At 30.0% G+C, this 23598-nt stretch overlaps 1 protein-coding gene across 3 annotated transcripts in view; it reads right to left on the bottom strand.

The window, feature by feature from the left end:
- LOC145266357 (uncharacterized) overlaps window positions 1-23598 on the bottom strand; it is a 356086-nt gene that overhangs the window by 254698 nt on the left and 77790 nt on the right. Inside the window, exon 2 of one of the 3 annotated variants that reach the window (XR_013864817.1) lies at window positions 19924-20042. The exons of the other annotated variants lie outside the window; for them this stretch is intronic. The gene's annotated coding sequence lies outside the window, so the exon portion shown is untranslated. The remainder of the gene's footprint in view (window positions 1-19923; window positions 20043-23598) is intronic. 3 annotated transcript variants of the gene reach the window in all.

Here is a 23598-nt window from a genome sequence, read left to right as displayed (position 1 = left end):
AAACTTGTATTTAAATAAAGGCGATATTTTCTCTCAATTTTTTCCTGTTATTATTGAAGCCAATGATTTTGAATAACACGTAAACCAGCAAAAAATACCTTCATTGTGGTCGGTTTTATCATTCGGGGAAGCTTTAGTAGGTAGACTAATACGAATCACCTAAGGCTTAGACCATCGACTCCATTACCGGAACCCGGAATTACAAAGACATGATTATGTTGAATAAAGAAAGGGGAACTACTTTTCCGCACAACTTCAACGAAAGATGTTTCGCCGGTGGCCATCAGGTCTTCTAATGTGTTTCGCCTCGACGTGTCTATGCCCATTCTTCGCGATTGTTAATTTATCAATGGTTTTAATTGTTTCTTGCAGTCACAAGAGAACGGATCCATTAAGCCGGTTGGCTTTAGTCGGTGAAACTAAAGTGTTACGCCAGACATTACCAATGGCTAGATCTTAGAGAACAGAAAACTGTTGCACTATATATATATATATATATATATATATATATATATATATATATATATATATGTGTGTGTGTGTGTGTGTGTGTGTGTGTGTGTGTGGCAATGTTCTTTATTTACTTATATTTCCTTTTCATATATATACCAATCCTTATTTAAGAAGCTCAATGTGATTACAGAGTAATATAATGAATGAATGAATGACAAATGTTTATATTGCAAATTTCATGATGTTGGCCATCTTACAATTTATTCCTTTAATTCAGTGGACACTTACAATTCTTGACAGTATCTGTTTCGTAGCACAAAATCAATAACTTAATTATTATATCAATCAATAAATAGATTTTTTTCCGATGACTCCTCAGAAGAAATAGCAACACTCACTCCACCAAAGGAAATAAAATAAAAAATCCGAAAATTGGAAGAGAAGTTAATGTGAAGCAAAATCGATTCACTGATTGATATGATAATCAGGCTATTGATTTTGTGCTACGAAACTAAAACTGTTAAGAATTGTAAGTGTCCACTGAATTAAAGGAATACATTGTAAGATGGTTAACACCTCGAAATTTGGAATATAGACATTTGTCATCTATTCAGTATACACACACACACACACACACATATATATATATATATATATATATATATATATATATATATATATATATAGAGAGAGAGAGAGAGAGAGAGAGAATAAATAATAAAAAGTTAAATTCCAAAATTCTTGATTTTGACCATCTTATAATTTAATGATAATAATGAAATTATAAGATGGTCAACATCATGAATTTTGGATTATAATTTTTTGTCATTTATTCTCTATATTACTCTGTAATTACATTGAGCTTCTTAAATAAGGATTGATATATATCATAAGAAAATATATTTCTACAGGGATATATATATATATATATATATATATATATATATATATTCAGACAAGTATTGTTAAATAGGACGGAGTGTTCTTGCTTCATAAGCTTTCTTTGTAGTTTTTATTTTTTTAATTGTCTTTCTTGTTTCTCGGTTGAATCTGTGTAAGAAAGTTCCATAGTCGTCTTGGTCCATTTTTTGTTTTCGTGAAAGAATTTTAAATTGGTGTTGATACTTGAAAATTCAATATATTATTGTTTTACATTTTATAATATTACTGACTAATTTTTATAATTTCATGTTCAAATGAACAGCTGCAACAAGTATTGAGATACTAAAACTGATTGTAACAGCTGGTGAAACATTGAAATCTGGACGTGAGGATACTTTAAGAGAAAGATATGGAATAAAATTCTGTTTTAAACTTAGAAAAATTCCACAGAAACATATGGAATGCTTCAGACTGCTTTTGGACCATCTTGCATAAATCGAGCATCAGTTTTTGAGTAGCATAAGAGATTTAAGGAAGGCAGGAAGTCTGTGAGGAATGAGGAATTGTGTAGGAGGAGTAATTAGCTAAATAAAGAATTTCAAAGATCGCTGTGTGTCTACAGAGACAATAAATGCACAGTTCGATGTCAGTGTGCGAAGAAACTGAAGAGGCGGAAGATTTGCGCGAAGTTTGCGTCAAGTGTGCACAGAGACGATCAGAAAGAAGACTCTGTCATGGACAGCAATATTGACATGGATTGCAATATTGACATGGATTGCAATATTGACATGGCTGACGACATGGATAGTCGGAATCTAGTTCATTTTACAAGAATTATTTTCACTTTGGCTGTTGGCGACCTTTACGAGTCTCACCAATAAGTAATGTACGACTCATTAAATTCTCTCTTTTAGTAAGGATTAAAAAATTTCGTCTTATCTGATAGGTCCCACACTATCTACTAAGCTTCAGTCACTGTCCCATCCTCGCAACGTTGCATCTCTGTTTCAAAAAACACTTCCAGGGAATAAGCTTTGACGAACATGTGCACTGATGCTTCCTCGGTGTAAATACTTTAAATTAATTCGACTATAAGCAAAATTACACCCTTTTACTGTGGAGGTTCCGAGCTACTGAAATACTTTTTTACTCGTCCGGGAGTTGCTAGGCGAATTTCATCTGTTTCGTTATTGTTGCAACATGCAGAAATTGGGACTGATGGGAGTAAACAAAGGAAAGAAGATAAAAAGAACATCAGAAAACAAAAAAAAAAGGAAATGGAGAGAATGGAATAATAGAATAGAAACATTTCAGAAGAATAAACATGAATAAAAGGTGGGAATGGAAAAGAAAGATATATATAAATTAAAGCGGGGAACTTTTAAAAAAGGAAGAAAAAGAAATGGAAACAATAACGGAAAGGAAAAAGAAAAAAGAAAAAAGAAATGAAAACAATAAAGGAAAGAAAAAAAAAAGAAAAAAAGGAATGAAAACAATAAAGGAAAGGAAAAAGAAAAAAGAAATGAAAACAATAAAGGAAAGAAAAAAGAAATGAAAACAATAAAGGAAAGGAAAAAGATAAAAAAAAGAAATGAAAACAATAAAGGAAAGAAAAAAGAAAAAAGAAATGAAAACAATAAAGGAAAGGAAAAAGAAAAAAGAAATGAAAACAATAAAGGAAATAAAAAAGAAATGAAAACAATAAAGGAAAGGAAAAAGATAAAAAAAGAAATGAAAACAATAAAGGAAAGAAAAAAGAAATGAAAACAATAAAGGAAAGGAAAAAGAAAAAAGAAATGAAAACAATAAAGGAAAGGAAAAAGAAAAAAGAAATGAAAACAATAAAGGAAAGGAAAAAGAAAAAAGAAATGAAAACAATAAAGGAGAGGAAAGAGAAAAAAGAAATGAAAATAATAAAGGAAAGGAAAAAGAAAAAAGAAATGAAAACAATAAAGGAAAGGAAAAAGATAAAAAAAGAAATGAAAACAATAAAGGAAAGAAAAGAGAAAAAAGAAATGAAAACAATAAAGGAAAGAAAAAAGAAAAAAGAAATGAAAACAATAAAGGAAAGAAAAAGAAAAAAAGAAATGAAAACAATAAAGGAAAGAAAAAATTAAAAAGAACTGAAAACAATAAAGGAAAGGAAAAAGAAAAAAGAACTGAAAACAATAAAGGAAAGGAAAAAGAAAAAAAAATGAAAACAATAAAGGAAAGCAAAAAAAGAAAAAGAAATGAAAACAATAAAGGAAAGAAAAAGAAAAAAAGAAATGAAAACAATAAAGGAAAGAAAAAAGAAAAAAGAACTGAAAACAATAAAGGAAAGGAAAAAGAAAAAAGAAATGAAGACAATAAAGGAAAGAAAAAAGAAAAAAAAATGAAAACAATAAAGGAAAGGAAAAAGAAAAAAGAAATGAAAACAATAAAGGAAAGAAAAAAGAAAAAAAGAAATGAAAACAATAAAGGAAAGAAAAAAGAAAAAAGAAATGAAAACAATAAAGGAAAGGAAAAAGAAAAAAGAAATGAAAACAATAAAGGAAAGAAAAAAAAAAGAAAAAAAGGAATGAAAACAATAAAGGAAAGGAAAAAGAAAAAAGAAATGAAAACAATAAAGGAAAGAAAAAAGAAAAAAGAAATGAAAACAATAAAGGAAAGAAAAAAGAAAAAAGAAATGAAAACAATAAAGGAAAGAAAAAAAAAAGAAAAAAAGGAATGAAAACAATAAAGGAAAGGAAAAAGAAAAAAAGAAATGAAAACAATAAAGGAAAGAAAAAAGAAATGAAAACAATAAAGGAAAGGAAAAAGAAAAAAAAGAAATGAAAACAATAAAGGAAAGGAAAAAGATAAAAAAAGAAATGAAAACAATAAAGGAAAGAAAAAAGAAAAAAGAAATGAAAACAATAAAGGAAAGGAAAAAGAAAAAAGAAATGAAAACAATAAAGGAAAGGAAAAAGAAAAAAGAAATGAAAACAATAAAGGAGAGGAAAGAGAAAAAAGAAATGAAAACAATAAAGGAAAGGAAAAAGATAAAAAAAGAAATGAAAACAATAAAGGAAAGAAAAAAGAAAAAAGAAATGAAAACAATAAAGAAAAGAAAAAAAATAAAAATAAATGAAAACAATAAAGGAAAGGAAAAAGAAAAAAAGAAATGAAAACAATAAAGGAAAGAAAAAAGAAAAAAGAAATGAAAACAATAAAGGAAAGAAAAAGAAAAAAGAAATGAAAACAATAAAGGAAAGGAAAAAGATAAAAAAAGAAATGAAAACTATAAAGGAAAGAAAAAAGAAAAAAGAAATGAAAACAATAAAGGAAAGGAAAAAGAAAAAAGAAATGAAAACAATAAAGGAAAGGAAAAAGAAAAAAGAAATGAAAACAATAAAGGAAAGGAAAAAGAAAAAAGAAATGAAAACAATAAAGGAGAGGAAAGAGAAAAAAGAAATGAAAACAATAAAGGAAAGGAAAAAGAAAAAAGAAATGAAAACAATAAAGGAAAGGAAAAAGATAAAAAAAGAAATGAAAACAATAAAGGAAAGAAAAAAGAAAAAAGAAATGAAAACAATAAAGGAAAGAAAAAAAATAAAAATAAATGAAAACAATAAAGGAAAGGAAAAAGAAAAAAGAAATGAAAACAATAAAGGAAAGAAAAAAGAAAAAAGAAATGAAAACAATAAAGGAAAGAAAAAGAAAAAAAGAAATGAAAACAATAAAGGAAAGAAAAAAGAAAAAAGAACTGAAAACAATAAAGGAAAGGAAAAAGAAAAAAGAAATGAAAACAATAAACAAAAGGAAAAATATAAAAGAAATGAAAACAATAAAGGAAAGAAAAAGAAAAAAAGAAATGAAAACAATAAAGGAAAGAAAAAAGAAAAAAGAACTGAAAACAATAAAGGAAAGGAAAAAGAAAAAAGAAATGAAAACAATAAACAAAAGGAAAAATATAAAAGAAATGAAAACAATAAAGGAAAGGAAAAAAATGAAAACAATAAAAGAAAGAAAAAAGAAAAAAGAACTGAAAACAATAAAGGAAAGGAAAAAGAAAAAAGAAATGAAAACAATAAAGGAAAGAAAAAAGAAAAAAAAATGAAAACAATAAAGGAAAGGAAAAAGAAAAAAGAAATGAAAACAATAAAGGAAAGGAAAAAGAAAAAAGAAATGAAAACAATAAAGGAAAGAAAAAAGAAAAAAAAAATGAAAACAATAAAGGAAAGAAAAAAAAGAAAAAGAAATGAAAACAATAAAGGAAAGAAAAAAGAAAAAAGAAATGAAAACAATAAAGGAAAGAAAAAAGAAAAAAGAACTGAAAACAATAAAGGAAAGGAAAAAGAAAAAAGAAATGAAAACAATAAAGGAAAGAAAAAAGAAAAAAAAATGAAAACAATAAAGGAAAGGAAAAAGAAAAAAGAAATGAAAACAATAAAGGAAAGAAAAAAAAGAAAAAGAAATGAAAACAATAAAGGAAAGGAAAAAGAAAAAAAGAACTGAAAACAATAAAGGAAAGGAAAAAGAAAAAAAGAAATGAAAACAATAAAGGAAAGGAAAAAGAAAAACAGAAATGAAAACAGTAAAGGAAAGAAAAAAGAAAAAGAAATGAAAACAATAAAGGAAAGAAAAAAACGCGAATGTTAAGCATAGAAAACAAAAATATAAGAAAAAGAACAAAATAAATGACAGAAATAAAAAATTGTCAGTCTGTCTTCGTCGCCCTCTTATTCTCTTAGACTTTTCTTTCTCGCATTGTCTTCGCCTTTCCTCCTCACATATCAAAAGTGGGGTTCATCAGCCGGTCAAATTGATGATCAATAACATAAAAAAAACATAACCCAATTTATTTATTTGTTGGCGTCTTCACAGCTGAAACATAAAAGATAACAAGAAGGAAAAATGATTTGCTTTATTTGTCATTTGTGTTTTTCTTTTCGTAATATCCATTAAATTTTATCCTCGCAATTTCGGGATTATTTTTCAATCTTATCAATTTGTTCGTTTTTTATCTTTGATTTTAGATTCTTATGATTCAGAGAAAATCTTCACAGCCGACTTAGACTTAATTTTAAAGCATTTTTTTCGAAGCTTATTTGTGTGATGGCCTCAATAGCTCCGCCATTATTTCCTGTTATCAGCACACACACGCACACACACACATACACACACACGCACGTACACACACATACACACAATCTGCCATGTCATGTATATATTTATGAAATCAGATGTCTTTCTATTACGCGAGACACAAAAAGACGTAAACGTTCTTCAACATTTAGATTAGGATTAACAATTCGTATAATTTGGATTGTTCTTATCTTGAATATTATTTTCACAAGGTTTCAGCCAATGTAGCATCCAATTCTTAGATATATCTTTTCGAAGTTGGGATTTTTCTGTCGAACTCGGGAATCTGCGCCGAATTTCGAACAGGAGTAGCGTATTCTCGTTCTGCCAGCCATAAACAAATATGAGTCAGAATTCGCATTAAGGATTGAACATTCTACTTCCATAAGATTTAAAACTGAAATTTATCAACTACTCCATCATTCTTGTCGGTTCACTTTACACTTGAACTTCTGCATGTCAGGACAGTTGGGGAAGCAGGAACCTGGAATAGAATTCCAAAGTCTAGCCGTTCTGGGGAAGAAACTACTGGAGTAGGAAGCTCTTTTACATCTAGGGATCTCTACTGTCTGGGGGTGGGATTTAGCTGCTTGTCGGGTTTGTCGAAAGTGTTTACATCGTGGAGGCACAAGTGCTTGCAGTTCGTCAGAGCTTTCACAATTGAAATACTTGTAGAACAGGCAGACAGATGCTACATTTCGTCGATAGGACAGAGGCTGAGGCTTAGATGACAGTTCAGGACCTATCAGATTGGCGACTCTCTTTTGAACCTTGTCTAGGAGCGAGAGACAAGTAGCAGATGCGCCAGCCCAAATATGACAGCAATACTCCATACATGGTCGAATGGTGGCCTTATAGAGGTACAGGAAACTTTCGGGTGTTAGTAGTTTTCTAGCATGATAGAGAGAGCCTACCTTCTTCGCAGCGGTCCTGGCAATCCTCTCAATGTAATTGTTCCAACTCATGTTTCTTGTGAACGTTAGGCCAAGTAGTTTAAAAGATGTACTTTCAGATAAAGAGTCATTGGACATTGCTATTGGTTGTGAAGGAAGCAATTTTAGTCTTTGCAGCATTGAATGTGACCATCAATTTTTGTCCCCATTATACTACAAATTGGAGGTCATCCTCTAGTGTTTCTGCCATTACTTTAGGTATGTGTTCATTTTTCCCTGTCGTGTCTGTTATAGAGTGTGAATTCATCAGCATATATACTCATTTCAGAGGCAATTTTGTCGGACAGGAGGTCATTTATGAATATTAGGAATAACAGAAGTCCAAGAATAGACCCCTGAGACACTCCCGCATTTATATAATATTGTTTTGATGTACGACCGTCGATGACAACCTGGATTTTTCTCTTATCTAAGAGGGATTTAATTATGTTATGTATTCTTCCAGTGCTACCGTATGACCTATTTTTTCTGAGGAGACCCATATGACATACCCTGTCAAAAGCCTTAGATATATCTAGAGCTACCACTCTACTCTCCCCTGCTTTGTCCAGTGAATGGTATGTCCAGAGATTACAGTTAGGATGTCTGTTGTGGAATGGGCTTGCCTAAATCTGTATTGTTGGTCGGTCAGCAGTTTAGCATCTGTAAGGTGATGGACTAGAGCTTGCTTAATTATGGACTCAAATATTTTGGCGAAAAATGGGAGGAGGCTAATGGGGCGATAATTTAATTGGTCAGTTCTTTCTTGAAAACTGGTACCACACAAGCAGTTTTCCAGCAGTCCGGAAAGCAAGATTCATATATATATATATATATATATATATATATATATATATATATATATATGTGTGTGTGTATATACATATTAATATATATATATATATATATTAATTGTGACTTTATATATTATTTATAATTATTAAATTGTAAAAGATTGCTGAGTTTACCAAGATACATATAAAAAAGATCGTAGATTTTATCGATCGAAATGTTACGAAATCTCACACAAGATGTGTATAATAGTCCGATAATTCCAATAACACGGTCGCCATGTTTGTTTTCGCGCGTGCGTTCATTCAATTGTTGCATTTTTATACATTAATTCTGTATGTTGATTATTCCATAGCTTGCTATAACATATACTGACCCAACGAATCACGCGTAGTCTAGTACTTTTTAAATTCTCGTAAATTTAGATGTTGGCTCGTATCGTGTCACCGTATATATTTGATTGTCTCACAAATAGAGAGGAATTGCGTCAAAAAGCAACTATTCATTTTCACGAATTGGATCATATTGTACGTTGTCTGTGTACTATATTAGGATTATCTATCTATAAAAGTGAACGTGTCTGTCTGTCTGTCTGTCTGTCTGTGTACATTTCCCTACGCAATAACTCTGTCAATTTTTAGTCTATAGACTCGAAATTTGAAATACCGGGTACTGAGATTTGGGAAAATCGATGTGACGGGTGTCAGCCAGAAATTTGGCTGTTAAGGGGTCAAATTTCAACGATTTGACCTTTAAGAACTCTACCAAACTCCTCCGACAATTTTGGGTCTAGACACTTGAAATTTTAGATATAGGTTCCTTGAACCTGGATCTAACTTAATAAAGTGATTTGAGTCCGAAACTATAAATTTTAAGGGGTCATAATAGGGGTCAAATTAAAATAAAATTTACTCTTTTTTTTTTTTGCTCAGCATACACCTCCAAACACCCGGGCAACGCCGGGCTGAAATGCTAGTATTGTATATATTAGGATTATATTGTATATATTAGGATTATATTGTATATATTAGGATGCGTAGAACTTTCCTACAAAACGTGCTCCAACATGGTGCAAGTTGAAATTAATAAAAACACTAATAATATAGACATCGTTTCAGGAGAAAAAAATCATTTAAAACAATATAAATATTCACACGAATCTCTTTTAAAATAAAACTTAAAAAAGATAAATAAAAGAGTTTGATGTTTTTCATTTGATATTTTCTAGGTTTTAACGTGAAGTTTATTTTTTTACTTCAAAGTTTTCATTCGTTCAGGTTCGAGAAACAACGTGTTGTATTATTGCTTCCATCATCCGGTAACATGCACCGTCTCTTCTCTTCCCTCCAGCCTGTTTCACACGCATGAGATGTTGCTAGCTTCACTATACTCTATCGTTTTATATAAGTGCTTCACTGAAATGGAATCTCCTCCACTCTGTTGTGTTATTAAGAAAATATTTCCTCGCCACAACCATAACAATGGATCCGTCTTTCTCTCTCTGTATTAAAAACCGAACAGAATTACCACAAACCAAGTTTCTTTTCTAGAAAATACTCTATGTGAAACATAATACTTCGGGACTGCTTCTCATCTGACTACAGCTTTGTTATCTTCATGTCTAATGTAAACAAATGTTTGTCTTCATCTTTGAAAATCAATTTCTCCTAAGTACTTTCCATTAGAGCTGTTCTTTCAAATCATCTCGTGATGCCATTCATCGTCCAACTTACGATCTCTTTAAAACTATTCTCGTGACATGATAACAAAAAATTCAAACATTTATTTTCTTGGCAGTGTAAATGTTGTACTTTATATTAAATAAAAAAGCGATGAGAAATTACAGCTCGCGTCGAAAAGCGAGAAGTATGAACGCAGACAAATAATGAAAATAATGCGAAAATGAACGCGTGATAAAGACTAGGGCAATATATTAAGATTATATATAACGCTGATGTAAGTTCTTTTTTCTTTTTTTAAATGAGGTCACCACTTATCAAGGCCCGGAAGCCACTCAGCGATAAGTTCTGGTTTCGTATTCTTAAAATGCGCTAGTGTTAAGAAAAGCTGGCAAAACGAAAAACATTTTAGATTATTCAGGCGTCCGTCAACTTAAAAAAAAAAAAAAAAAAAAAAACTATTTCAGTTTAATATATCGCATATGGTAAAATAGCATTACTGGCGACACTAGGATTTGAACTCTTATATCTATGCTATGGAAAAGGCTTACACTATTTGATACTGAGGCGCACATTTTTCCCCATGTATTGCAATGGACTTCTATTGATGAATAAACAATAAATATCGTTTGCTTTGATTTTTATTTTTTATTATATACTAGCAGGCTGTCCAGCATTGCCCGGTCTTAAAAACGCTTAAATATTATATTTGAGTTCATGCAGATTTCGTATTGTTATTAAAGAGTCAAAACTCGATCAATTATTATAGTGTATGATTTTATATTGTATGATATTATAGTGTATGATATTATATTGTATGATATTATATTGTATCTAATGTATAGTAGTGATTTCCAAAGTTATAAAAAAATGATTGCGTGCCATCAGCTAGAATCGAAACCAAAACATATTGTCTTCCAGTTTTATCCGTTATTATATCAACTACATCGAAATGTACACAAAGCTACAAAAAATAACAGTGTTTAACCTATAACGTTTATTAACTCCTGCGCAGAAAAAACGAATATCGTCGATTTACGCCAGGCCAAGATCAATGCATTTTCAGTTTTGACTCGTTAGCAGCTATTTTATCGGCTAAAGTCAAACTCAAGGTTTGCTACAGGTCTAAATACTTTATACAACAATTTTCAATTCTGTAGACCAAATATTCAGATACGAGTTTGGTAACCTTTGGCCCACAACCGACAAGGTCAGTTTATATATATATATATATATATATATATATATATATATATATATATATATATATATATATATATATATATATATATATAAAGAGAGAGAGACAGAGGGAGGGAGACACATACACAGAGAAAGAGAGACGAAGAGAGAGATAAATCTGTTTGCTAAAACATTCTGATTTTCAATTCTATGCAATTATGCAAAATGTAGAAACTATGCATAAATAGAATTCATCTTAATAATGAAATGAAACCAATGAAATGAAACTATCATAGTAAACAAAACTTTTCACTTTCGTCTTTTATCACAAGTCTTTGGTACACCTGAGGATATATACAAGTTGAATTAGAACTTACGGAACAGTCGACATATATTAAATTCAAATAATAACCGGTATTGATATTGTTTAGAAAATAGTGACAGTGGTTTGAAGGGTGTCTTCATGTTATTTTATAGTTTATAGGAGTTGGTGCTTACCTTTCGCTTTAATTGATTAAAATACAAGATAGAAATTAAATTATATATGGCAGTCAAAGATCCGTTCTTAACAATTTCATGACTTTATCTGTAGGGCTGATGTATCAGTTCTGGGTGGTTCTAGGTGATTCAGCCCCAAAAACCTTTTTCTTCCTCTTTGAGCGGGAGTTAGTTATTTGCTCATGCCTGAGGCGCCCCCACTCCCCGAGAAGGAAATTCCACTCGACATCTCAGGCAGTAATTATGAGGCAAGTTTACCTCTTCTTTAGGCGCGTGTGGTTGTTTTTATTTTATTCTCTCACTATCTGTGACTGAAATGCTGTGAATTGTTTCCTCTCATTACTTCTTCAATCCACAAACTCTAGAAGGTACTAAAATATTTGCTTGTATTTCAAATTTCGACCAAACTTGTAATTATCAAAATAATCACATTCGCATTTCAAGCATGGTATCCATCCACACCGATTAGCTACTTCTTTTGAACATCTGGATCATAATTTTTATTCAAGACTCTGTTTTATCGATCATACCGAGTTTTGTCGCTACAGTTGTTGAAAAAGCAATAACTTTGACTGATTTGGAAAAAAAATTATGCGTTTATAGAAGTCACGATTCCATGAATTAATTAATTCCAGACATCTGTTCCGAATAGCAATCCGCGAAATAAGCCGCTTCCTTGCAATTTCCGAATAGGCACAGAAGAAAAATGTAAAAAAAAAAAAAAAAAAGCGCACAACGCATACGCTAGGAATCCAGCAGGTTTTGACAGAAGATTAAGGATGCAGTTTAAATGCGGTTACAATTTTTATTTAATCTTGTAAGCCGTTTCCTAAGATGTTTTCATATTAAGGTATTCGAAATCTGGAGCAATGGAATTGATAGAATTGCAAATTAGTTTTCGTATTTGAATCTTTTAGATTCTGTCTTCCTTTGGAAAATACTTTTCTGCATTTTGACTATATTTGGTTTCATGTTGCCATGTTCATACATGGATCCATCAGTTTTGGTCCAGGAAGTATTATATAATGGACTAATCTGTTGTCGAAGGTGATTATCGTGTTCACTATACAATTAGGTATCAATCCTCACGCCGTTTCGACAAATAAGGACCACATATCATAATGAAATCTCTTCACTGCTACTGCGATGTATTTGGCATCAAAACGTTCTCCATTTTATCTGTTAACGTAAAAATGATTAGGCTGATCGACACATTCAAACAAAAATACATTCATCAGTAATGAAGAACCCACGAATTCAACACTCTCTTACCGTAGGTGGGCGGTTGTCAACGTCGTAATGTAGAGGCTACCTGGCTAATAAAGTTCTGATTAAAATACAGTAAGAGTCGGCATCAACATCCGTCAGGTTACTGCCATTTCTGTATTCGCAAGTGGTAAGAAAGGACGTGTCCGTTTTCGGGCCTGACTTACCTGCATTCAACTACTGGGTTGTTGTTTTTTTCGAAATATCGAGAGGACGCTTCTTGCACTGCCAGTCTTTAGCGTATGATCAGTCTTTTGCTTGAGTATTGAATGTATAAAAATAAAGTTGTGTGTTGGATGTATAAAAATAACGTCGACTGTTGGATATTATAAAAATAAGTTTGTGCTAGATGTATAAAATAATGTTGAATGCTGGAGGTATAAAAATAAAGTTGAGGATTGAACTTTAGAGAAATAATGTTGAGTGTTGGATGTACAAAAATAATGTTTAACGTTGGATGTACAAAAATAATGTTGAGTGTTGGATGTATAAAAAATAATATTGAGTGTTGGATATATAAAAATAATGGTGAGTGTTGGATGTATAAAAATAATGATGAGTATTGGATATATAAAAATAATGGTGAGTATTAGATATATAAAAATAATGGTAAGTGTTGGATGTATAAAAAATAGTATTGAGTATTGGATATAAAAAAATAATGGTGAGTATTGAATATATAAAAATAATGGTAAGTGTTGATGTATAAAAAAATATTGAGTGTTGGATGTATAAAAAATAATATTGAGTATTGGATATATAAAAATAATGGTGAGTATTGGATATATAAAAAATAATGGCGAGTGTTAGATATATAAAAATAATGGTGAGTGTTGGATATATAAAAATAATAGTGAGTGTTGGATATATAAAAATAATGGCGAGTGTTAGATATATAAAAATAATGGTGAGTGTTGGATATATAAAAATAATGGTGAGTGTTAGATATATAAAAATAATGGCGAGTGTTGGATATATAAAAATAATGGTGAGTGTTGGATATATAAAAATAATGGTGAGTGTTGGATATATAAAAATAATAGTGAGTGTTGGATATATAAAAATAATGGTAAGTGTTGGATATATAGAAATAATGGTAAGTGTTGGATATATAAAAATAATGGCGAGTGTTAGATATATAAAAATAATGGTGAGTGTTGGATATATAAACATAATGGTGAGTGTTAGATATATAAAAATAATGGTGAGTATTGGATATATAAAAATAATAGTGAGTGTTGGATATATAAAAATGATGGTGAGTGTTGGATATATAAAAATAATGGTAAGTATTGGATATATAAAAATAATGGTAAGTGTTGGATGTATAAAAAATAATATTGAGTGTTGGATATATAAAAATAATGGTGAGTATTGGATATATAAAAAATAATATTGAGTGTTGAATGCATAAAAATAATGGTGAGTGTTGGATATATAAAAATAATGGTGAGTGTTGGATGTATAAAAATAATGGTGAGTGTGTGATGTATAAAAATAAGGTGAGTATTGAATATATAAATATAATGGTAAGTGTTGGGTGTGTAAAAATAATATTGAGTGTTGGATATATAAAAATAATGGTGAGTATTGGATATATAAAAAATAATATTGAGTATTGGATATATAAAAATAATGTTGAGTATTGGATATATAAAAATAATTGTAAGTGTTGGATGTATAAAAAATAATATAGAGTGTTGGATGTATAAAAAATAATATTGAGTGTAAAAAATAATGGTGAGTGTTGGATATATAAGGATAATGGTGAGTATTGGATATATAAAAATAATAGTGCGTGTTGGATGTATAAAAGTAACGGTAAGTGTTGTGTATAAATAATAATGTTAAGTTTTGGATATTGTTACGGACCGGTATGAAGCTGCGTCGGGGTGGATGTCCCCTGGTAAGAATCTTATGACTCTAGGTCAGCACTTCATCCTACGTTGTCCGTAACACAATATAAAAATAAAAATAAAGTAATGACAAGTAAAGTGTCGTCCACGATTTGTGACCTATTTGACACGTTGTCTGATGTTCTCATTAGCACATTTTGTTCCGAACGATTCAAACTCAAAGCAAGAATGACACAACACTAGAATCTTAAAACACCAATTTTATTCAACATCCTTAAATTTAATATCACACTGCAATAGGTTGGGGTGAGGTCGGATGATAAAAAAAGAAACATCATAAAAGAAAGAAAAGAAAACAAGGTGACAAACCAAAAAAAATAATATAAGAGAAAATGTATATACCATTTCCATTATGGTATGACAGTTCAGCCAAGGACAAGGAGCGGGGATATCGGGATGGGGAAATCATAATAGTCCCTTAACTTTATCCAATTGGACTTTCGTGTTTCATAATGTCTCCGCAAAGTTCATCATTCGCGAGATTTTTCCTGTTTGGTTACTTCTTGGATGGGGACGTCCGTCGACATGACGATATTTTTGTTCGTTGCCACCCTCTTCTTATTCATCTTTAATGTCTTCACTGTGAACTTTCCATGATATCCATTCTCGGTCGAAAGAATTCAACTCCCATTTATTTCAGGGAAACCTGTTTACGCTGCGCTTTGGGCATTCCTAAGCATCACCGGCTCATAGCGGATTTTTTTTTATTCATTGTTCACTCAAACGTAAACAAAACAACCGGTCTATTTGACAACGTTCACTACTGCGCTGATATTGGGCTCTCTCGCGCATTGCATTTTCAGAGGGAGGGAAGGGAGTGTACGCCTCGAACGCTGGTGCGTTTATTTATTTGTTATTATCATTTATTTTTTTATTGTCTTTTTTTATTGAATCTAAATTCACGCTCGCCGAAGACAAGGGGGTACATGCTTTCATATTTGTATTTGAATTTACATTCACCGTTCGCCCCTAAGAGATAAAAAAAGCCTATTTCTTATTCCGTTATGATTATTTCATAATTTATCAACCGATATCAACCAGCCTCTCTACCAGTATCACAATATATGAAAATAATGTTGAGTGTTGGATGTATAAACAATTTTGAGTATTGGATGTATAAAAAATAATGTTGAGTGTTGGATGTATAAAAAATAATGTTGAGTGTTGGATGTATAAAAATAATATTAAGTATTGTTATATAAAAATAATGTTGAGTGTTGGATGTATAAAAATAATATTAAGTGTTGTTATATAAAAATAATGTTGAGTGTTGGATGTATAAAAAGTAATGTTGAGTGTTGAATGTATAAAAATAATATTAAGTATTGTTATATAAAAATAATGTTGAGTGTTGGATGTATAAAAAGTAATGTTGAGTGTTGGATGTATAAAAGGTAATGTTGAGTGTTGGATGTGTAAAAATAATATTAAGTGTTGTTATATAAAAATAATGTTGAGTGTTGGATGTATAAAAAGTAATGTTGAGTGTTGGATGTATAAAAATTATGGCGAGTGTTTGATGTATAAAAGTTTATGTTGAGTGTTGGATGTATAAAAATAATGTTGAGTGTTGGATGTATAAAAATAATATTAAGTGTTGTCATATAAAAATAATGTTGAGTGTTGGATGTATAAAAATAATATTAAGTGTTGTTATATAAAAATAATGTTGAGTGTTGGATGTATAAAAATAATATTAAGTGTTGTTATATACAAATAATGTTGAGTGTTGGATGTATAAAAATAATATTAAGTGTTGTTATATAAAAATAATGTTGAGTGTTGGATGTATAAAAATAATATTAAGTGTTGTTATATAAAAATAATGTTGAGTGTTGGATGTATAAAAATAATATTAAGTGTTGTTATATAAAAATAATGTTGAGTGTTGGATGTATAAAAATAATATTAAGTGTTGTTATATAAAAATAATGTTGAGTGTTGGATGTATAAAAATAATATTAAGTGTTGTTATATAAAAAGTAATGTTGAGTGTTGGATGTATAAAAATTATGGCGAGTGTTTGGTGTATAAAAGTTTATGTTGAGTGTTGGATGTATAAAAACAATGTTTAGTGTTGGATGTATAAAAATTAATGTTGAGTATTGAATGTATAAAAATTAATGTTGTGTGTTGGATGTATAAACAAATAATGTTGTGTGTTGGATATATAAAAATAATGGTGAGTGTGTGATGTATAAAAATAAAGTTGAGTGTTGCTTTTATAGAATTAATGTTGAGTGTTGGATGTATTAAAATAATGTTGACTGTTGGATGTATAAAAAATAATGGTGAGTGTTGTATGGTTAGAAAATAAGGAAAAATGGAATATAAAGTAAAAGGTTATGCTCATGTGTACAGGTAATAACGTCATGGGCGGAAATGCGTGATAAAAAACTATATTGTTTCTATCTTTGGAAGTTATGTCGTAAAAGTGAGCAGGCGTTGTTGTGTGAAACCATACATAAGGAATTATTTACGTTCAAGATCAAATGCAATCTTTACATTTTAATTGTTTTTTTCAGTCATTTCTGCTGAATTTTTGACTCAATTCATCTAATGTAGATCAATATATAGGAATACGTGTCATTTAAATAATCGATTGGTTTGATAGGAAAATGCAGGTTAGATGAACACTGCTGCAAAATATACAAAATAAACGAAATGCCAACTAATGTGTTATGTGTTGATCTTTTTACTTGTTCTTAGTTTTTCAGACGTGAATGAAACCACTTGATATATAACAAGAACGAAATATTATTATTACAGACAGAAGGTGATTATTGGCCTTGAAAAAGGCGATAGAGTAATGGCTACCGTTATAGACTATGAAAGAGTCGATTGTGTTTAACATATTTTCAGATATATTGTAGTCGATGTAAAAATGAATTACATTTGAAAATTAGTTATCATCGCACTATACATTTTTTCGAAGCAGATACGTCTGATATTGCAATGTGTTAAACCAATGTTAACTAATGAACTGTTTACAATTCATTGCGTTTTAGAATTAGATATTTACTATTAAATATAAAGAAAAACCTAAGTATCTTGCGTCTCTGTTAAGTTAAAAACCTTTAGGGATTAAAATTATGCTTTAATCCAGCAAAACTGTATTTATTTCGCTTGTAATCGTTTTAGTATTATTTTACATTCATTTCAGCGGACGAAATAAACGCAATAATCCAATTTATCCCGAAGGAACGTAATTTTAATCAGGTTAAAGGAGGGGTAGTTCGACCCAGTATCTACCTGAAATGTTATTCATTTATATGACTGACGCTGATATTTATGCATTTCCCTTCGAAATATTTCAGTAGTTTTTTGTTTAGTCCTAGACAGTACTTTGTATATTATCTTTATCATCCTTCCATTAAAAAAATTGCTTTGCGCTTATAGTGCGAGAATTTATGTGCTTGGAATCCATACACCTGTCGTTTTTTTAATGAACAATTTTAGTATAAATGTAGTTCTCAACTGATATAACAGGAATTAATTTTTAAATAAGTATTTTTTAAAACTTTGTGGCTTGTTCTTTATCGCGTGAATATTTGCTATATAAGTTCTCCAATTTTTTGCGTTATTCACGCTGACATTTTGAATTCTTTGGCATTCTTCTGTTAAATTTTGGAAGGTAATGTTTTGATTCTGCTCCATTTTTGTTAGGAACCGTGTTCTCATTTCTCTTTCTGACGTGGGGATTAAGGCTTGTGTATATATGAGATATTTAAACATGTCAGACGTTATTTCGTTTATCCAGAACTTTTTACAGTATCTATTTAGTGGACTGGCATATGATGTGTAATCCTCCAAACTTTTTCGAGCCAGATTAAGTCAATGTCATAGATTATAAAAAGTGATCCAAGCTCCCCAAATATTTGCATTCTTTCTTAGAATGCCACCTCACTAGGTCGTTTTGAATTTTGACAGAATAAAATTTGCATATTTTTCGACTGATTCGTATTGTCCTAGTAGCAATCATATTTATCTTGTCAGCAAAATTTTTTGCATTTTTTTTTTCAAGAATTTCTTTTATATCTGTGAAAATATTCTTCGAATGTGATATATTCTGGTTTGTAAATAAAATTGCCGACTGAATTTTTATCGACACTTGTGAAAAGCATTTGTATTTTCAGAATTATTTCCTTATTTGCCAAAATGTTCTGCCATTTTCTTACATCTGTTTTACTGTAGTTCCATATTTTTTCGCTTAGTCCTGGCATAATTTATATTATTGTTTTAGAAATTCCATCAAACAGATTCTGAAGTCTTCCATGTTTTCTCGTTTTAATTTTTTAACGACTCTTAAGTTTTGCTGTTAGGTCCTAATAAATTCGAAAACTCCTGTCGCTGTTTCTAATAAATTCGAATCCCTTTGTCGCCATTTGACCTTATGCTTCCAATCTGTTGCTGGTTCGTAATACATTCGAATTATTCTATTGCCAATTTATTGACAACTCACCATGGAAGCAGTCCCCTGGTAATGTGTTCTCCTCGTCTGTTATATCACACTAAAATAATAAAAAAAAACGATAACAAAAAAAGAATGCAGGTCCCTATTTTATTAAATAATGGAATAAAAACAAGACATACTTACAAATGGTAGATTTTACTTGTAAGTCGATGTCAGTGAAATGCGGACTCTCCTGTGTATTGCCCGCATTTTTTTTTTTTTTGCATTTCCGGATGACCGAAAGTCATATAGTACGAACCATGTGATAACATAAGCTAACCACTCATTTTAAATTTGTAATTCACTAACAATATTCTTAATCATTAAAATGGCTATCCATTTGTCTTATTAATACTTTTAAGTCTTAATTCAAACGAACATAAAACGATTTCGTTAGTTTGCTTATACAATATCGTCGCAGAATACTCTTTGTATTTCATTGCCACACCATTTGCGATTCTGGTAACTATAGAGGATTAAAGGTGTTTCTAAAAACGTATAATAGTTTCAATAAATCCCCCAACACCTGCTCCACTACAGCTAGATTAAAGCTTATTGTTTCAAAAACAATTACTTGTGCAGATTTTTATGGACGTGTTTTATACTGAAGCTAACACACCGTGGAAAGTGCTAGTTTTGTTATGAAACTCGGAAAAAAAGAATTCTGAAAGGAGCGTGATGTGCAGAAAGCAAAAGCGGGTGTGTATTGATGTGCGAGGACCACATGTCGATGAAGATGGTCCCACATGAAGTCCACTTACTTTCATACTGAGGTGTTGGGTTCGTGCCAGCGAGAAGATAAAATTGTTGCCATATAAAGCTCATTTTATATGTGGTCGTTGCGCTCTTTATTGCAGAGAAGAAGGAGACAATTCTTCAGCTGGAAAAAGGAGAATAAATTGAATAAGTAAACGAGAACAGAAAAGGAAGTTTCCTCACGAGGAACCTGAAGTGAATAAACGCCGATGAATAAATATTTTCGGTTTACGTCATGAACGCACTATACATTTTGAATCTTTAACGTTTATGTTTCTTTAATGGAAAAATGATTTTATGCTATAGACTCACCATGTATTTCAAATATTAATTTTGCTATTTTTTTCACGTCCATGAAAATGTCTTTCAACAATAAAAGGCGAAATAAATTTCGGTTTATCTTTTTTTCATTTCTCAGACTATACGTATCTTTAATAAGAAATGGAATTACGTACAAAGTAAAGACGAAAAGCAAGACGCACTTATGTGAACAAAATATTTAACACGTGGTCATAATTTTATTCAATGTTAACGGGGGAGACGGCTGTGCCCGGTCGTAAAATATACTTTAATTCATAACAAAATTCATAGTTATGATTAAAGACCATATTCTCTATTGAATAACATATTGTACCTAATACATAGTACTGATTTCAAACAAAAAAAAATGACTAGCGCTCTTAGCTTGAATCGAAACCGACACATTTAGCGTTCCACCCGCGTTCCCTACCGTTTGAGTTTCCGAACAATAGGTAGACAAGATTGTAAAGTAAACCACTTAAAGTTATGAATAAAATTACGTATGCGCAAAAAGAATAGAAATATGTCGGCAAGTTGAAATGAGCACAATCCAAGCGAGGATCAAACTCGTTATAAACCATCCCTGGTTTATGATTACCATTTCATGTTAATTTCAGTGTTATGTAACAAGTAGCTTTAAAGTTTATCAGTTAAATATTTACACTCAAACCGACACACACAGACACACATCTGTTGTTTTATTCATATAAGATTTCGACACAAGTAATCATTTACTTGTGAATTAACATAATAGAATAACAGAACCAATATATATATATATATATATATATATATATATATATATATATATATATATTGGTTCTGTTATGTTAATTCGTGATAAAATGATATATAATAAGAATATTCTTAATTAGGAGGCTATCAGGCGCAGTCGAATCATAAAATACGCTTAAATATGATCTATTAATTTATGCAGATTTCAAATTTATCATTGATCTAACGTAAATTCTTATTATAATTATAATATTGTACTACATATATATAGCAGTACCCCACCCGGCGAGGCTCGGTCGTAAAATAGATATGAATATGATATTTTTATTCATGCAGGTTCCGTATTTATTATTGTAGAATCAATACTGTATTGCTTATTCTACACAAAATTTAGTCATAATTTCAGAGTTAAAATATATACATGATTTGCGTGCTATCAACTAGAATCGAAACCACAGCCTTATTCATTATCATCCAATGCTAATAGAAGCTAAGGAAATAACGGTGTAAAAGGTGTAAATATATTTTGGCATGCGGACACGAGTATTTTAGCTCGACTTATGCTGTGTGTCTTTTTTTTCAATTTGGAATTCTTAGCAGCTGTTTTACCGGTTAAAAACCAAATCGATTTTGTTCCACAAGTCCAATTGACTTATATATCAAATTTGAAGTCTGCTGACCAAAATTGACAGAAGAGTTCTGAAGAAAAAATTCACCAGATAGACATGTTCATTATATATATATATATATATATATATATATATATATATATATGCATATATGTATATATATATATATATTTATATTGTGTATATTTAGGCAGCATTTTCTCATTTAGGCAAATATTATTGAATAGCACGGAATTATTCTGTTTTAAAATTTTCCTTTTTATCTTCTCCAATCTCCGAATAGTCCTTTTTGTGTTTTTTAGCCATTAGTAATTTGATTCAAATTAGTAATATTCAAGAAAATTATCAACCTGTTAATATATATTACCGTAACCAGTTACACAAAAACTCAAAAATCGATGAGAGTATTCTAAAAAAATCCGTAGATATGTGGCTCCCAAAAATAATAAAAAAATAAAATTTATTATATATTATAAAAAAATACAGACAACAAGCCTTGTAATAAAAAAAACAGCATTTCCCAAACAAATGACCTGTTGGGAAGGACCAATGTAGTTTACAAAGTTAGCTGTCCAATAGGAGAGTGTATCTCCAACATTAGTAGCTACATTGGTTCAACAACTAACACATTGTCGCGAAGATTGACTCTCCACCTCTCTGACTTTAGCTCCATATCACAACATTTGAAGGGACATGGCTGCCAACATTCGGAATTTCGAAGAATTATGGTAGAAAATACAAGAGTATTGCAGAGTGAGAGAAATGTAAATAGGCTAAGAATACTCGAAGCATTGTACATTAAAACAAAGAAGCCTCAAATAAATAATATTAATTATGAGTTCAGCCTGAACGTTTTGAAATGTTTGGGATAAATGTTTGATAATGTATATATGTGTTTGTATATATAAATGTGTTTAATATATGTAAAAAAAAAGAAAAAAAGTCCGCCCACCTAACTTGTAACAAATTACCACGTGACTAGGAAAAGAAAAAAAATATATAAGTAAATTAAAAAACAATCTCTGCATTTGTTTCTACAATATGCCTGAGGATGATAGAAGTACTTCTGTAGAAAGCGCTCGCGATTATGGATCCAACATATACTATTTCGAGAAAAACACAAAAAGGACTATTCGGAGATTGGAGAAGATAAAAAGGAAAACTGTAAAACAGAATAATTCCGTGCTATTCAATAATATTTGTCTATATATATTTATGTATATATATATATATATATACATATATATTGGTCTTTAATAAAGGCATGCCATTTTAGTAATTTATTTTTGTTCCTCTGTTTTATTTCTGTTTATTTATTGTTACCATTCGCTGGTGATTTGTAAAATTAATCGTTAGATTAAAGCTATTTATAATTGCTAAGAACTTTAATCTTGTGCTTGATAGAGGCAAAAACAATAGTGGCAATATCGGTTCACACACACACACACACACATACATACATACATACATATATATATATATATATATATATATATATATATAAGTTAGAAAAGCATATTACAAAATATGGAAATGATTACACAGAATGTTTTGCATACTTTTAAAATTAAGGCACAAGATTTAATATGAAATTTATATATTTTCAAAGTCCACTTTTGTAAACTGGAAGTTATGTACTTACAAAAGTTAAAATTATCTTTTTTTTTTCGCAGTGAATGATATAGATATATAATTTTCCACAAAGACTTCTTGAAACTCTGAGTTGAAAATTATATATCAATATACTCAATGCTATAGTATAGTAAAATTTAATTTTAAAGGGCAACAAATATACATTGATAAAGATAAATTATAAATAATTTTAAGATCCATTTTGATTAAATTAAAGTGTTATGTTTTAATTAGTTAAGTTTATAAAAGTACTTATTGAAGATAGTCTTTAAATTTAATCTTGTATGTTCATTTGTAAAGTTTATAACATGCATCTGGTTGAACGATATATATGCCTTGTAATAAATGTTTTATAAAGTTGTATCTAATTTTTAAAAAATATAT

Source organism: Euprymna scolopes, chromosome 1 (genome assembly GCF_053919585.1).
Source record: "Euprymna scolopes isolate OS-2025 chromosome 1, ASM5391958v1, whole genome shotgun sequence".
Classification (NCBI taxonomy): domain Eukaryota; kingdom Metazoa; phylum Mollusca; class Cephalopoda; order Sepiida; family Sepiolidae; genus Euprymna; species Euprymna scolopes.
The sequence above is the reverse complement of the archived record's forward strand: the minus strand, read 5'-3'. Positions and strand labels throughout refer to the sequence as shown.